The sequence below is a fragment of the Piliocolobus tephrosceles genome, chromosome 1 (genome assembly GCF_002776525.5).
Source record: "Piliocolobus tephrosceles isolate RC106 chromosome 1, ASM277652v3, whole genome shotgun sequence".
Taxonomy (NCBI): Eukaryota; Metazoa; Chordata; class Mammalia; order Primates; family Cercopithecidae; genus Piliocolobus; species Piliocolobus tephrosceles.
Genome location: NC_045434.1, coordinates 154,001,691 through 154,019,377, shown reverse-complemented (window position 1 = coordinate 154,019,377; position 17,687 = coordinate 154,001,691). Strand labels below are relative to the sequence as shown.

Sequence of the window (17,687 nt, the reverse complement as noted above, 5' to 3'; positions counted from 1 at the left end):
CATGGGCTTGGCATATAGTAAGCACTCAGTCAGTGCTGGCTATTTTATTTATTTATTTATTTATTATTATTATTATTATTATTATTATTATTATTTTGGAGACAGAGTCTCGCTCTGTCGCCCAGGCTGGAGTGCAGTGGTGCGATCTCGGCTCACTGCAAGCTCCGCCTCCCGGGTTTACGCCATTCCCCTGCCTCAGCCTCCTGAAGAGCTGGGACTACAGGCGCCCGCCACCTTGCCCGGCTAGTTTTTTGTATTTTTTTTTAGTAGAGACAGGGTTTCACCGTGTTCGCCAGGATGGTCTCGATCTCCTGACCTCGTGATCCGCCCGTCTCGGCCTCCCAAAGTGCTGGGATTACAGACTTGAGCCACTGCGCCTGGCCTATTTATTTATTTTTTGAGACGGAGTTTGGCTCTTGTTGCCCAGGCTGGAGGGCAATGGCGGGAGCTCCGCTCACTACAGCCTCTGCCTCCTGAGTTCAAGTGATTCTCCTGCCTCAGCCTCCTGAGTAGCTGGGATTACAAGCATGTGCCACCATGCCTTTCTAAATTTTTTTGTATTTTTAGTAGAGACGGGGTTTATCCATGTTGGTCAGGCTGGTCTTGAACTCCCAACCTCAGGTGATCCACCCGCCTCAGCCTCCCAAAGTGTTGGGATTACAGGTGTGAGCCACCGTGCCTGGCCGCTGGCTGCTATTTCAAGGCTGTTACTCAAGGTTATCTATACCTGCTGTACTCAGGGTCCCCAAAATCACACCGAATTTTAAAGAGATGCCCCCTTTAAGAGGGTGAATTACAAAAGGCTTCTTTATCTGGGCTGCAGACAGTGCTTTGCATCCCCAATTGTGCCAGACTCCTACTCATCTTCTGGAATTCCCCCCAGATTTACTCTTGCCTTCTTTTACTCACCCAAACTCAATATAGCACCCCTCCTCTTGCTCCCCACAGCACCCTCTTCACCCAGCAATATGACACTTATTCTCCACGGTGCTTCTCCTGACTACTTATCCCCATCTCTCTCCCTACCCATCCCCTACTTAGGCTGGGTTCCTGAAAGCCAGGGACTGCCTCAGTCTTGTTCACAGTTTTAGCACTCATGTCTTTGCACAATAGATATTCATTAAATATTTACCAAATTAATGATTGTCACCCTTCTTTCTCCAAATAACTCTTACAAACCTAAATTTCCTGTCACTCTACCAACAAACAAATGGTTTGCTCTATTTTGGTGACATTCACACTTTCTTTCCCCATCGCCTGCCTTATTACTCCTGCTCCCCCACAGACCCCTGCACAAATATCCCTGAAATCCCTGGTGCTAAACGGATCATACAACTCTACTTTTGCTTCCACCAAATATTTCTGAGCACCTACTGGTTTCCTCGCACAAGACTGGCTGTAAAGTCTAAAACCATAAAAACCCTAGAAGACAACCTAGGCAATACCATTCAGGACATAGGCATGGGCAAAGACTTCATGACTAAAACACCAAAAGCAATGGCAACACAAGCCAAAATTGACAAATGGGATCTAATTAAACTAAACAGCTTCTGCACAGCAAAAGAAACTATCATCAGAGTAAACAGGCAACCTACAGAATGGGAGAAAATTTTTGCAGTCTATCCATCTGACAAAGGGCTAATATCCAGAATCTACAAGGAATTTAAATTTACAAGAAAAAAACAAACAACTCTATCAAAAAGTGGGTGAAGGACATGAACAGACAATTCTCAAAAGAAGACTCTAATGCGGCCAAGAAGCATGTGAAAAAAAGCTCATCATCACTGGTCATCAGAGAAATGCAAATCAAAACCACAACGAGATACCATCTCACACCAGTTAGAATGGCAATCACTGAAAAGTCAGGAGACAACAGATGCTTGAGAGGATGTGGAGAAATAGGAAATAGGAATGGTTTTACACTGTTGGTAGGAGTGTAAATTAGTTCAACCATTGTGAAGATAGTGTGACAATTCCTCAAGGATCTAGAACCAGAAATACCATTTGAACCAGCAATCCCATTACTGGGTATATACCCAAAGGATTATAAATCCTAAATCATTCTACTATAAAGACACATGCACACGTATGTTTACTGTGGCACTATTCACAATAGCAAAGACTTGGAACCAACTCAAATGCCCATCAATGATAGACTGGATAAAGAAAATGTGGCACATATACACCATGGAATACTATGCAGCCATAAAAAAGGATGAAGCTGGAAACCATCATTCTCAGCAAACTAACACAAGAACAGAAAACCAAACACTGCATGTTCTCACTTATAAATGGGAGCTGAACAATGAGAAAACATGGACACAGGGAGGGGAACATCACACACTAGGGCCTGTTGAGGGGTGGGGGGCTAGGGAGGAATAGTATTAGGAGAAATGCCTAATGTAGATGACAGGTTGATGGGTACAGCAAACCACCATGGCATGTGTATACCTATGCAACAAACCTGCAAGCTCTGCACACGTATCCCAGAGCTGAAAGTATAATTTAAAAAAAAATACTCAGAGAAGTTCCAAATCCTATATATAAATAAATACAAATCTTATATAGAAATAGGATTTGAACTATATACATGTATATCAACATAAAAATGTACATTTATATATGTCTATAAAGAGTGAAACAATTAAACTTCTTCTGTTAAAAAAAGAGTAGGGATAAAAAGGCATATAAGGCAAAGCCATTGCCCTCAAACTGTTTATAGTAAAGTGGGGAAGGCAGGTATATATATATAAATAAGTATAATTCCATGTAGTTTGTACTGCATTAGAAGTATATATGAAGTATACAGTCAGCACAAAAGATCAAGAGTTCTGAGTAGAAGGTCAAGAAATGTAGCACAGAAGACACAATCTCTTGGCTCACCCTATTGAGAAGAGGTGATGTTTACCAATGAATTGCAGAATAGGAGTTCACTAGGCAGCGAGATAGGAGAGGGCATTACAGGCAGAGGAAGCCCCATGTATGAAAAGTCACAGAAGCACAAAATAGCAGGGTGCAGTCAGGGAAAGCAACTAATTCAATATGGCAGGGAATGTGAGAGGGAGTGCAAGGAAAAGGGAAGGCTAGGCAACAGGAAGGGTCTGATGACAAAGGGAAGAAGCTTGGCCTGAGTGCTGCAGCATTTTCATTAGAGGATGTTAAAGCAAAGAAGGAGATTCTGGCAGCTATGTGGAAGACAGGCTGGGATGCGGGGGCAGGTGGACAGAGAGACATCCTAAGGAAACTGAGGCCCACTGCTAACACGGTTCTCAGTGTGCTTAAGATGATTTAACCTTGTAGAAAATGCTGCTGGAAGGATATTTTCTAAGGAATTTGTTTACCGAGGAATCTGAACCCAATGATGAACCAATCTTTTGCTAACAAAGCTAGAGAACTCAGAACCATCCAAGTCGGCAATTGTTAAAACACTGGAAAGCAAATGTGGCAACAGCACTTTCCTATTTGACCATAATCAACATCAATGTGGAGAGAAAACAAACCTGACAGCCAAGGGAGGAAAACACACAGTGGGTTTCTTTGCTTTCTCTCCAGGACACTGTCGGTACACACAGCATTCAGAATAGCTGATTTGATCGTTGTGAAAATCTACCTGCGTCTCTCTCTCTCTCTCTCTCTGAATGCAATTAGAGAAGAGAGCTTCATTCACACTGTGTCTAAAAAGAGATGATGGCAGGGTTCACAGACTGACAGCTGCATTCTCATACAGTAACCAGGAAAGGAATGGGATGGCTAATTTAACTTAACAACTTCCAAAACAAACAGTGCAGAGGGAGTCCAGGATAAAGAGAAAACACACAGGTCAGTTCTTCAAAGAGCTGGAAGAGGGATGGGGTCGCTCCATGGCAGTTTATTACTCCTCCCCAAGTCCTGACGGAACCAGCTAAGTATTTTGCCCAAATCTACGCAGAGTCCTTCAGACAAGAGCTCTGGCAGATGAACCGCTACAGAGATTCAGGCAATATCAGGCAGCAGGGCCAGGACTTTCCCTGCTGACTTCTTCATACATCCCCTGTACACAAGTAAGCTAAGAAGAGTCACGACGTTTTTCTAGGCAAGATAAATAAATGAGTTTTTTTTCCCCTTCACCATATCTAAATTATACTCTGCCTAGCCTGGGGCATTTAAAAAAAAGTTATCCAGGAAATAAACATGCATCATTAAGGGGCAGAAACCAGGTGTCTAAAAGAAGCAAACCATTTCTTTCCCTCCCCTCAGTCCTAAAATGTTTTCCGTTTTCCTCCTCAGTCTGCCTTGCCTAGGGAGGGGATTATGGTTGGGTTTCAAAAGAAACAAGGGAATAATGCCTGTGGACGGGTAGCAGATTCTCTCTGCAGCTCTCCCACAGCTCCGTGTTGGCTCTCAGCGCTGCTGCCAGCCAGCTAAATGTCAGATCACGGCACCCCAACATTCCCTCACCGCATACCTCCATTGCCCTGGTGACTAAGCTGTTTCAACAGCTGTGTTATTGCTGGAGTCAGGCCAGTGTTATTCACACGGAGTATTTGTTTCATACGGCTTATGTGGGGAATTATTGCACTCGGCTTTGGGGTTCTATTTGAAGATAAGGTCCTTCCCTTGATCAATCAGCCAGGACATTCCCCCAGTTGGGCTCCGGGAGACAATGGGACAATATTCTACGCCACCCAGGGTTCCAGATAATAGACAGATTCAAAATACTATAAAGAAGGTGGATGAAGCATATGTGTGTAAGAGAGAAGGAAGTATAATGGAAAACCATGACCCTTGGTGGAGCCGCGAAAGATCTCTGCTGCTCCTCCCTCAATAAAAGCTACCCACAACACAACAGTGCTAAGCTGGACTCCTTTTCTGCTCTTCCTCTCCAGCCTTCGCCCTCAGCCTTTCTCTTAAAATCATCGCTCTTTCCTTTCAGGTCACGCTAGCACCGTTGCATTGGTCTCTACATGCATCACTCCACACACCTGCCCCTGAATGCCGTCTCCTCCCTCAGCCCTGGCCTTGTCTTATCTCATCAAATGGTTTATGACCATTGATGTTCCTATCATGCAGGAATCAAGTTGGGCCTGTTGGCCTGGCAACCTCCTCTGCTACTCCACATCCTCTTCTGAGTGTGAGTGAGGTAGGGGCTCCGTTACTAACTGCTGAGTAAATCAACCCAAACTCCCTTATATGGAGGGACAACTGGGAAAAGGAAAAGGCATTACATCCATGAACCTTATGTCCCGTGAGCAGGACTGATTTCTATTTCTAGCCCATTCTAGGCTGAATCTCCATCAAAGAGCCCTACTGGCCTGTTCACCCTCCAAAGTTCTTCTCACCAAGAGCAATCGGGCACCATTTTCTGATGCTGAAAAGATCTCAGAAATGTGTTTTCTTATAAATGAAGTATTTTTAAAAGAAATAAAACAATGTTTCCTAAAAGCTCACATTTTTTACTGCCTACTGTGTGTAGACATTTTCACCCATGCAGATGCCAGCCAGATAGAAACCATCACAGGCAATTTCAAAGTGAGGAAACTGAGGCCCATGGCCATGCTACCAATGTGAGAGGGAGGCAAAATAAGAACCCAGATTTGCCTGACTTGGCAGCTCAAGTACTTTCCCATTATGTCTCTCAGTCATGGGTTAGGAAAGTTAGGAGACCTGCTTCTTGCTCTAAAAAGACCACTATTTAGCCATATGGTTTCAGTAAGTCACTTTACATAATGTATTATTTCATGAAATAATACAGCTGGATCATAGGCTTACTAAGATCCTTTCTAGTTCTAATATTTCATGAATGTAGAAATCTAAAACACCTCCAGCCATTTACTGCCTTCTGTAGTTAAGGCACTGAGGCCAAAACAAAGAACTATAAAACCATTCCTGTCCTCGGGGCACTTATAATGGAGTTTGAGTGACAAGGGATCACAACTTGAGTTTGACTAATGGAAGAGTTAAACAATTAACAGGCAGCAGTGAGATACAAAAATACCAGAGAACCAGACTACAGGGCAATGCTTGAAAACCACCACCACATATCAGCATAACTATACAAGGAGAAAAGTAGATTTCAACAATGGTAACACCCCTAACCCCAAAAATACATTTGTGCTGCCAGCAGAAAGAGAAGAAGAGACAGCGCTTGCAGGAAAAGCCAGTTACTAGAAGAGATCCTGTCTGTTTCACAGGAAAGCTTTGTTTCTGACAAGTTTCGCAAAGGAAAAAGTAGGCTAGAACAAGCCTTTTTATTTCCAACCCACCTTTTCTTCGTTCCCATGAATGAGGAGGGGATACAAATGAGAGCAGGCAGCCAGGGACAAAAGTAATATGGCTGGTGGTTCCTGACCTCTTGGATTCCTGCCAACAGAGAAGCCTGAGAGGCAACATTTAATTGTGGAAAAACCAGCCTGGCTCTCCTCTTATCTTTTTCCTCTGTGACTTAAGCCCACAATTACTGGCAACCCCTAGATTCCGAGTCACTCAGCTGGTGGTGGCAGCAATGGCTGTGTCTGTAGCTAAAAAGCAAAAGGGAGTCAGATTTTACCTGCCTCCGAAGCCAGCCCTGTGAGCACAGCCCTAACCCAGCTTGACAACTTCTCCCATTAAAAGGTTCACAGATGCCCTCCCGTTGGGAAAACCACCAAGTGAGAAGTCCAGATGGGAAAAAAAAGAAATACGATTTTCAGCCGCTGTATAATTCAAAGGACAAGCTGCGAGTCTCAAATCCTGAATTCCACATTTTATTTCAGCACTAGAGACATTATTTTCAATTCCTTTTCTTAAGGATCAAACTCCAAATTTCTTAGCTGGTCATCAAGGCAACTCACCTACCAGCCCCTCTGTCTTTCAGCTGCTCATCTTTTCTCTCTACTATGGACACTTTTCTACAGTCCAACAAATGGGCTTACTGTCCTTTGCACACACGTTATTTCAGATCATTTCATGGTAGAAAAATATGGCCTTAGTCCTCACTTTCTCACCTACAAGTCACTTTGGAGAAGTCACTTAACTTCCATAATTTCATACTTCTTTAAATTTAAAACTTGAGAGAACAGTGAAGTTTTAACCTTGAACATCTAGCGTTGAGCCTGCATAGAAGATGCATAATCAACATTTCCTTCTCTATACCTAATGCCTTTGCTGAGTTACTTTCATCCAAAAGAATGTTCCCATTGCTAATTCTTGTCTGATCTTCCCTTACCACTCTTCTGCTCCAAGAGGTTGTCTCCCATGCACCTCTGCTCCCATCTTAATATTCTTCCATTGCAAAATAATTTACATGTTGTTATGTTTACAGTCAAATATAATTAAATCATGTCTGTGGGCACATTCTCCTAAGGATGCTAAGAATTTCCCACATCTTCTATATTAGGACTTTCTCCAATTGCTTCAGTGCTGATCAGCATGCATTTTGGTACTCATGAGGCATACCCTCACTGGGATTCATAAACCTCTGAATTCCATGGGTGAGCTTCAGGGCTTCCATTGAAATAAGAATACTAAATGTGCAAACGGGGTCTATACATATATGTCTCCCAAGGTTAAAGTCCTTGACCTGAAGTTAATAACCACTGTCACGAAGTAATGAAAGGCCTGTGGCTAACATCCACTGGGTCCTTGTTCTGAACACTCAGCTCTGACACCTATGTTTCTGGGCTTCTGTGTTCTCTTTGGAACACAATTCCTCCTTTCTTTTCAAGTCCAAGAATAATAACTACTCATTCTTATTTATTTAGAGACAGAATCTCACCCAGGCAGGAGTGCAGTGGTACAACCTACTGGGCCCAAGCAGTCCTCCTACCTCAGCCTCCCAAGGAGCTGGAACTACAGGGGCACACCACCACACCCTGAAAATTTTTGTATTTTTTTGTAGAGACAGGGTTTCACCATGTTGCCCTGGTTGGTCTTGAGCTCCTGGGCTCAAGCCATCTGCCCACCTGGGCCTCCCAAAGTGCTGGGATTATAAGTGTGAGTCACTGCCCCCAGCCAACTACTCACTTATATTGAGCATTTACTATATGTATCCAGCACTTACTATGTAAAGGCCTCACATATACTCTTCTAGTTTAATCCTTACAACAACTCTATAAAGGTAGTACTACTATTATCTCTATTTTATAAGTGAGGAAAATGAAGTACAAGGAAGTTTCAAAAACTTCCTTGCCAAGGGTCGCATAATTTATAAGCAGCAGGCCAAACACTCATAATTTATGATTCAGCCCAAACACTCTGGCTTGAAAGTACTTAACCCAGTGCTGGAGTTGTCTCTCCAAGCTCTTTTACTTTCCAGAAAAAAAGAAAGACTGCCCTTGGACTGTTTATTTGCCTTCACGGTGTAGGTGATCACAGACTCCAACATCTTTAAAACCCCACCTTTGACTCAATCAAAACATTTCCCTTTCCATGAGTTAATCATTTCCCCTTCTATGTGTATGGACTCCTTTGGGTACTTAATGCACTGAACACAGTGGTGTAATTTTTTAATTCTCTCTCCATGAATTAGATTGTGAGATACTAATTATTTTGAGTACACATGGAATATTTACCGTGCCTAGAATTGTGCTAAGTATAAGGACATAACAATGAACAACACACTGTCCCTGCCTTCAAAGAATTCAGTCTTAGGCCAAGTGCTGTGGCTCATGTCTGTAATCCCAGTACTTGGGACTTTGGGAGGCCGAGGTGGGCAGATCACGAGGTCAGGAGTTTGAGACCAGCCTGACCAACATGGTGAAAACCCCGTCTCTACTAAAAATACAAAAATTAGCGGGGTGTGGCGAAACATGCCTGTAATCCCAGCTACTCAAGAGGCTGAGACAGTAGAATTGCTTGAACCCAGGAGGCGGAGGTTGCAGCTGTGAGCCGAGATCACGCCACTGCACTCCAGCCTAAGCAACAGACCGAGACACCGTTTAAAAAAAAAAAAAAGAATTCAGTCTTGCAGGATAGAGAAACCTAAACAAAAGAGGGTTATGATGGTTTCTGAAATTGTATTATGAAGAATAAGGATTTATCTTTGTTTCTTAAATCCTGAGCAAAATGCTAGCATGTAGTACAAGTCCCAAAAGTGCCTACTGAATGAATGAATGAAATTGGGAAAGGGTTTTCAGATGCTGAACTGCTAAACTGAAAGATCTACCATCCCATCATGAAACTCTTTGAGGTTATTTATACACTGACTCACCTAAAAACTGCTTCCTGTGTTGGTGTCTATGATACATTTTTTAATGTCAGACTAAAAATACACTTCCAGTACACCAACCCTGTCTGCCTACCTAAGGAGTAGAAATGAACACAAGGTCGCATGTAACAAAATAAAAGAAAATTCACTCATTTCAACACTAAGCTCACCCTCTAACAAGAGCATCTGTCTTGACTGAGCACTATCTTCTAGAATGGTTTTCACTTGAGGATCTCTGAAGTCATCTATTTACAAAACCAAAGGGATACCAATGAGATTTTTTATAAAGCCAGAGAATCTTGAGTAATGGACTCTCAACTTCAGAGAGTTAGAGTAGATGGGAGCTGAGGGATCATCTAGTATAATTTCCAGTTCAAAACAGGAAACACTCCATAGCACCATCAATAGACTCATGGTGGGTTCAAGGCATTGGAGTCCTAACATCAAGTACACTAATAACCTCTCGACTTCCCAGCTGGGAGACTGGCAAATCATGTAAACTCTCTCATCCTCAGTGTCCTCACTCTGCCAGATAGAATTGTTCAGATGATCCGATGAAATAAACGTTGTCTTAATCAGCGAACATTTGTTTGCAAGTAACAGGACTTCACCCCCACTAACTTAACCAGAAATCAGCTGGAAGAATAGAGGAGTGCTTTAGGAAAATCAAGGGCAGAAAATGCTGACAAGCTGGAGGGTCTGAAACCAGGAATAGAAAGCTGTCAGGAGGAAAGTCAACTCTTGTAGTCTACTGTAATTACACCAATAGTCTTCATCTCCGTTTTCCTCTTTGCATCTGGTCTTCCCACTCTGCCAGTCAACAATCACAGCTTCTCTGTGCACGTGTAGAATGATGACTGCCCAGGTGGCTCTCATGGCTTTTCAGTTTAAGTGCTAATAAAGGTAGAACTCGAATTACTGAAATGCAATTTCTTATAAGAGAATTTGATTGCTTCCCCTTTGGCCAAGGGCCCACTGCTAGTCTGATCAGCTATGGCTTGGGGACTGATCATGTGGCCAGTTGCCCATTCAGTAGAGTTGGTGGAACATGCTGAGGGTGGGGGGAGTTAAGGCCAAGTTCAGGCTGAGGCAAATGACTGGCAACAAAGACAAGCAACAGCATCTCTAATGCGATAGTACTTTGCAAAGAAAGCACTGCCCTATGCCAGCTATCACTGTGGCCATCCTTATGATCCTCACCAACCATCTTCTGCTTGACCACTACCAGTAACAGGCTACTCACTACTGGTAGAGGTAACCTTTTCATCAGCAAACAACTACAGGTATTAGAACTCTTTTCCACGTGACAGCAACTTCTTTTAAGATACTAAACTAAAATATTTGTAATCTTCTCCCAAGCCTTACCTTTAACGAAGGCATAATCTTGCTTGTTAGGTCAAGCCTGGGCTTTTCTTTCTAGTCAAAATATGAATAATGGGCAAAGCAAGATGTTGCGAAAAAGCTGAGTGTTGGGAGGGAACTGAGGCAGGGCTTGCATAATGTCCTCAGGAATGTGTCTAGACTTGCTGGCTCCTTACTTCTAGCCCTCCTAGGCTCCTAGGCTCCTATTCCCATTATCTCAAGTAGCAGAACATGTTCCACATAAATGCTAAACCATCACAGCTGTAGATCATGTGCCTGGTCTTTTGACCTCCACATTTTCACCACCTGTTTCTTTGCTGTATTACAAATAAATAGCGTGGGCTCCCAGAGCTGGGCACCTTCACAGCCTCTGTACACTAGCGATGGACTCCTAGTGTCCCAGTTTTCTCTCAAACTGTCTTTTTCTCAATCCTTTGACTCTACCGGACTTTGTCACCCCCACGACCTGATGTTGGGTCTGATCACCCCAACACAAGAGAAATAGATTCACTATACAATTATTTTAGGAAACAACCTAGAACAGAAAAAGCCAGAAGCTCTTCTTCCTATAAAGAATTACTACTATTTTTCTATTAACACCATTACTAATGACTCACTAAAGCAAAAGGGGACCTGGAACTGTTTCTAGTGTCAGTGTGCAGACAATAGGTAGGGTTGGGGAAAATGGTTTTTTCCAATGTAGAGTCCCTAGCACTTTTGCAAGCAGAATTCTGCCTTGCTCTCATTTAACTTCCTTTTGCTTAGAAAAATATAATCCAGAAAATAATCTTAACTTCAGGTTTTTAAGTTAACCAAGATAAAGGTGTAAATTCCCCGTAAAAGAACCTCACATTAGCTATGTTATGACCAGCTGGCATTTAAATACTGACAAGATCCAAAGTTAGAAGAGGAGGTGAAAACACAAAAATAACTTCTATACGTTGGGGGGCACCATTATGGGATCTGCTGCTTCTGGCTTCTCCGCTCTTCACATTAGTCAATGATGTCACCAGGTTTTTATTTTAGTAATCAGGATATACTTGTATGGATGCAAAGAGAATCTCCTCATTTATATTCTAAACTCAGAGCAGGAAATGAGACACATGGGTGATCTGCAGCTGTGGCACTATAAACAGGACCAGCCTACCACCTAGTCTAGATTCTAGACTGCACTTCATTCTCTGAAATACTAATTGGGAGATTTTAAAAAATTGAAACTATATCATTTTAGAACGACCAGTGCAACTTCTGTGCAAGGATATTAGAGTCCGCTGTTTGGTAGAAGACTGACTCACCTGTATGGGGTGGTGCACGTGTTGTTAGGGGCCATCTACCTATCTACACCACTGAGGTACAACGAGGAGATCCTGCCCTAGCTCCAGCCAGCTGTGCCACCGTGGGCAAGTACCACAGAGTTCAAGCTTTCTCATGCTGCTAAATTAAAGGATTTAGTGCTTTAACTTGGGTCAACCACCCATTTGCAAACCTGACAAGAACCACACACACTCTTACTTCAAAAATGCATATAAGCAAATACGACCGAAATTTTATATAGAGTATCAAGGGGTTCTCTTAGCCCTCACACTCCAGTCTAAACTGCTTGGTTGATGATTATTAGAGCAGCAGCCCTCTAGTATTCCTTCTAGCACTCCAAGCTAAAATAAAACAGCTGATGTTTAGTAACGATTTCTGTAAATTATTCAACACCATAGAAGAGTGTTTTGTTAACACTAGAGACTAATCTAACACAATCTACTCACCAATGTTAAATTGACCAGAAACCAATAGATGACTGGAAGGAAGCGTATGTAACTAGATATACCAAACTATAAATACTAACTTTAAAATCTTGGAGAGGTTTTGGAGGAGTCCTACTCTGTTTCTGAATTGGAATTTTTCATTTGCAAATGCTTAGCAAAACCCACCAAGCCAGATAGAGCTCTATAGTGATGCTTATGAAGAAGCCTTATAATGATGTTGTCCGCGTAATGTGCTTACCAATAATCACACCCAAATAAAACAAAGCCAAAGGTTCCCACGCTCCAGCCAATATAAACATGCTCACAATGGTTAATTCCAAAGGAAGAGCTGTCAAGATGTGCCTGAAGATTTCCTCAAAGGGAGAGAGAATTCATGAGCAAACAAACATCATGTCCCTAATCTTCTCTATCCTGGGGTAAAGAAAATATAGTTTTCTCCCAAGATTTTAGTTGCTTTCTATCCCAAGTCAGTAAGTAAAACTGATTCATACTGGTAAATTCCAGGTTCCAGCCTTGATTTGAAGGGGCACACAATTCAATAAAAGTAAAGGGGACTGGCCATGTAAGCCCATCTTGAAGACTGACAACTTCCCTACCATTTACCTAACACTACAAACCCTACTCCATTTAAGCCTCTGAGATCTTTTTGCTGTATTTTGAGCTTTTCAGCTTACCTTTTTGGAGGGAAAGGAGGAAGGAGGTGAACAAAGGGAGAATTTGAAGTTGTTATTTCTGCTTGCATTGACTCAAATTGTGGTAAAGAAATTTAAAAAGTAACTTTAAAATTTTGAATTTTGGTGACACTAGCCAACAATAAAAACTATCTAATTAGAAATGTTAGAGAAGTTTTTTTTTGTTTGTTTGTTTGTTTTTTTGTTTTTTTTTTGAGACAGAGTTGCTCGGTTGCCCAGGCTGGAGTGCAGTGGTGCAATCTTGGCTTGCTGAAACCTCCACCTCCCAGGTTCAAGTGATTCTCCTGCCTCAGCCTCCCAAGTAGCTGGGATTACAGGCACACACCACCACAGTGGGCTAATTTTTGTATAGATGGGGTTTCACCATATTGGTCAGGCTGCTCTTGAACTCCTGACCTCAGGTGATCCACACACCTTGGCCTCCCAATGTGCTGGGATTAGAGGTATGAACCACCACGCTCAGCAAAAATGTTAGATAGTTTTAACACAGGCTCTAACATGGTCATAAATTAAAGAAGACCTCTTTTTGGTGGGAGGAGGAGTAGTAGTAGTAGGAGTAGTAGTATAGAGTTATACATTTCTTCTTAGCAGTTGCTTCCACATATTTTATTAATAAGGACTATCTGCTGAAGCATAGAAATACAGTCATGTGAATATCATACTTCCAATGGCCTGTTCCATCATAACAGGGATAGTTTTTATGGTGCATGGAATCCTCTGCCCCATTAAGCTCTCTTTATGGACCTTTCCTCAGAAGCATCAGAAAACACAGAATTAAATATCACAATTCTTGTTGAAGGCCAAAAATTAGTTCCCAGAAGGATTCTTTGACTCTCATCCTTCTACAAATTCACCCATCACCATTCTAGATAATGTGATGGATGAATTTATAGAAGGATGAAATTCAAAGAATTTATTTTTTATGGTCAATAGATTGTTCCTTTATTCCAGTTGTCTTCTCTTTGTCTACCTAACATTCTATAACAAATGGACAAATGGAAAAGCACAATTACTCTGCCAAAAGTTAGTCAACTTTCTCCCAGGACACTCAACCATCTAACTTGAAAACTGACTGGTAATATCATTCTAATTACGTTTTAAAGTAGAAACATGTTACACAGAAATGCTTTCAGTGTGGGGAAAGAAAAATCACTTGCCACTTATAGAAAGAATTCTACTGCTTCATGTGGCCATTTGCAATAATGAAACAAATAAGCAAGCAAGATTTAACACTGGGTTCTAGTGTACAGCACAAGGATCAAGGCGAAATCTAATGCTTTCATTACGTAAGAATAGGACAGACATTATTCTGGCTTTCCCCTACCCTTCATCATTTACTAATATTTCTTCAGTCTCAGGAATTTTTCAACCCCTGAAACTCCTAGATTTACCACTCAAGGCACAGCTACCCATCTTGAGGCTTTCTGCCAATGGCTCTAGTGCTTCTATTTCAACAGCCTATAGATTTGAAAGCTGGAAAGAGAGATATGTAAATGAATCCTCTAACTTTGATCTATGCACCCAGGTTCCTCAAAAGAAGCCCTTGGAGAGTCTGGGTATACTAAGTATATGACTCACAGTTGTAATCATTAGAGTGACAACCCATTTCCAGTGGGTACCACTTTAGCCAATCCAAACCTTTATTTTCCTAATGCATAGAGTGACTTTTTAAAAAATGGTATATTTGAGAAAATATTTTACAATGGCATCTGTTAACAAAACTAGGTGTACTACTCTAGAGTATATTTTCAAATAACAGAATTTGACCTTACAGAGAGGTCTAAGACCATAACATAAATAATCATTTTTATCAGTGATTCATAATACATCCAGACTCCAAATGTTAAGGCTTTTTTTCTGACACTCTTCTCTGCCTACTCATACTCCTTCTATTTCCTAACTCCTTTAGAGTAAAAATTGAAATCCCATATCCCTAACACAACTAGACAGAAGCATCATGTTTACACCCTGACAAATTCATTAATTCTGTACCTCTGAAATATTTAGCAAAAAGCCAGCACTGACTCAATCATAGATTTCCACAGATAGGTCTGTTCATATTTGTAATTAGTATTCACTGAAAGATCAATGACTGCTGTTCCCAAGCATCTACAAGTCTCTGGATTTTCTTAACTGGCCTCTTTTCCTCAGCTCTTACAGATTATTGTTTTAAAACTACCATTTAAAAGTTGAACTCCAAGTGAGGGGAAAAATAAACAAACAAGCAAACAAAAAAAAAAAAACACCTTTTTTTGGCTCCCGCTTCACTCATAGTCAACATAACACAGACTACTTGTGACCCATATGTGATGGAAGGAGAGGGGCACAGAGTCGGGGGAGGGTTCTCCACATAGCAAGCAAGCAATCACTTCCACAGCAGACATCAGCTGGGTGTCCAAAAATTCAATTCAATTTTGACACCACTTACCTGGAAATAGCATCAGGTCCCATAGGTTGAAAGCTCAGTCCCATAAGACTGCCCCCCATTTCAGATGCCCATCACAAAAACAGATTGTGGCCTGTAATAAATAGGCGTTCCCATGATCCTCCTCCTTGGGATTGACTGATTTGCTACAGAGGCTCACAGAACTCAGAGAAACACTTTACTTATGCACATGTTATACAGGATATGACAACGGATACACATGAACAATGAGATAAACGATTCATAGGGTAAGGCATGTGGTATGGCAGGGGTCCCTGACCCTCTGGCAGCAGACAGGTACCAGTCAGTGGCCTGTTAGGAACTGAGCCACATAGTAGGAGGTAAGAGGTGGGTGAGCAAGTATTACAGCCTGAGCTCTGCCTCCTGTCAGATCAGCCGGCATTATATTCTCACAGGAGTGGGAACCCTATTGTGAAGTATGCATGCAGGGGATCTAGGTTGCATGCTCCTTATGAGAATCTAATGCCTAATGATCTGAAGTGGGACCATTTCATACCCAAACCATCTCCCATCCCCTCATCTGTGGAAAAAGTGTCTTCCACGAAACTGGTCCCTGGTACCCAAAAGGTTGAGGATGGCTGTGGTAAGGCACAGAGCATCCCCGTCCTCTCTAGGGCGCCATGCTCTGGGAACCTCTGCAAGTTCAGCTATCTGGAAGCTCCCAGTACCCAGCCCTTTCGAGTTTTTGAGGCTTCATTACCTAGGCATGACTGATTGCTTTATTGGCCATAGGTGAGTGACTCAGTATTTAGGCCTTCTTCCCTCCCGGCTGTTGGTGCATGGGGCTGAAATTAGTTCCCCACCCTTCTAATCATGCCTTGGTCTTTCAGGTGACCATTCTGAAGCTATCTGGGAGTCCCCAGCCTTCAGCTGACTCATTAGCATGCAAAGAGGCATTCCTATCATTCAGGAGATTCCAAGAATTTTAGAAGCTGTATATCAGGAAATTTATTACTATGAAGTACCTTATAATGTCATCGTTTTTCTCCCAAAGGCACCAGCTTAATTAAATTCAGAAATGAAAACAATGGCCAGCTTCTATAGTGTAAGTCAATGTGTTTCTAGTTTTCTGAGGGTTTGGAAACTCAAATCCTAGCTAAAACCTGTATCACTTTTAAAGTGAAAGATTTAAAGGGAATAAACATTTAACCCCAAGTGACTAGAAGTCATTTAAAATATGTAGTCCTTAGATTATTTTATCTACTCAAAGACTCTTCAAAAGTAGATGAAAACACTGCCCAGACATATATTATAACCCCAGCTTTAATTTCAGAGCCCAAACATGAAATCTCTTCTCATTGTTTGAAATCTGAAACTCATTTCAAAGACTGCCTGGAAAAGTTAAAAAAAAAAAAAATGGATTGGTCTTGACTCTTCCTTCCATATGAAGTAATATTGTTACAGGTGAATCTCTGATAAGCAGGAAACCATCATGTGTAATAGGATGTTGTTTGCCACACTCCCAAACTCTTCACTGAAGTCCTGTTCATTGCTGTCAGAAAGGAATCCAAAGTAATGATAAAAAAAAAAACAGAAAAAGTAGACAGTCTCATGCATTCTTAATACCAAAATCAGAGAGAAATCGAGACTTGATGTGCCTATTATACTAAAACATGAGTGTGTATATGTATATTGCTGAATATATATAACATAATATATATAATCTGTATGACCAATGCCTTGCTCAGTGTCCATAAGCAAAGGAAGAGAGGATAAATTTAAGGAAATGAATATTCCCACAAGCACAACATGTAACTTCTTATATAAAAGCAACCAGCCGAGCACGGTGGCTCACGCCTGTAATCCCAGCACTTTAGGAGGCCTAGGCAGGTGGATCACAAGGTCAGGCGATCAAGACCATCCTGGCTAACATGGTGAAACCCCGTCTCTACTAAAAATACAAAGATTAGCTGAGGTGTGGTGGCGGGCACCTGTAGACCCAGCTACTCAGGAAGCCAAGGCAGGAGAATCGCTTGAACCCGGAAGGCGCAGCTTGCAGTGAGCCAAGATCGTGCCACTGCACTCCAGTCTGGGCGACAGAGCGAGACTCCACCTCAAAAAAAAAAAAAAAAAAAGTTAGCAGCCAAAATGTGTTGCTGCTACTCATGAAAAGTATTTTTTGGTGTGGTTTTCTTGATAGCTCTATCAGGAAAGTTATTTTATTCATTTATCAAAGGAATAATTCGTGGTCCATCTTGTTAACTTTTTAGTACACCCCTATTAAATACTAGTTCTTAAGTTTTAAGAAAATTAAGGATTATTTT

General features: G+C 41.7%; 1 protein-coding gene across 2 annotated transcripts in view; it reads right to left on the bottom strand.

The window, feature by feature from the left end:
- The window catches only part of WLS (Wnt ligand secretion mediator), a 134,680-nt gene that overhangs the window by 71,580 nt on the left and 45,413 nt on the right, over window positions 1-17,687 (bottom strand). The gene's annotated exons all lie outside the window — the stretch shown is intronic.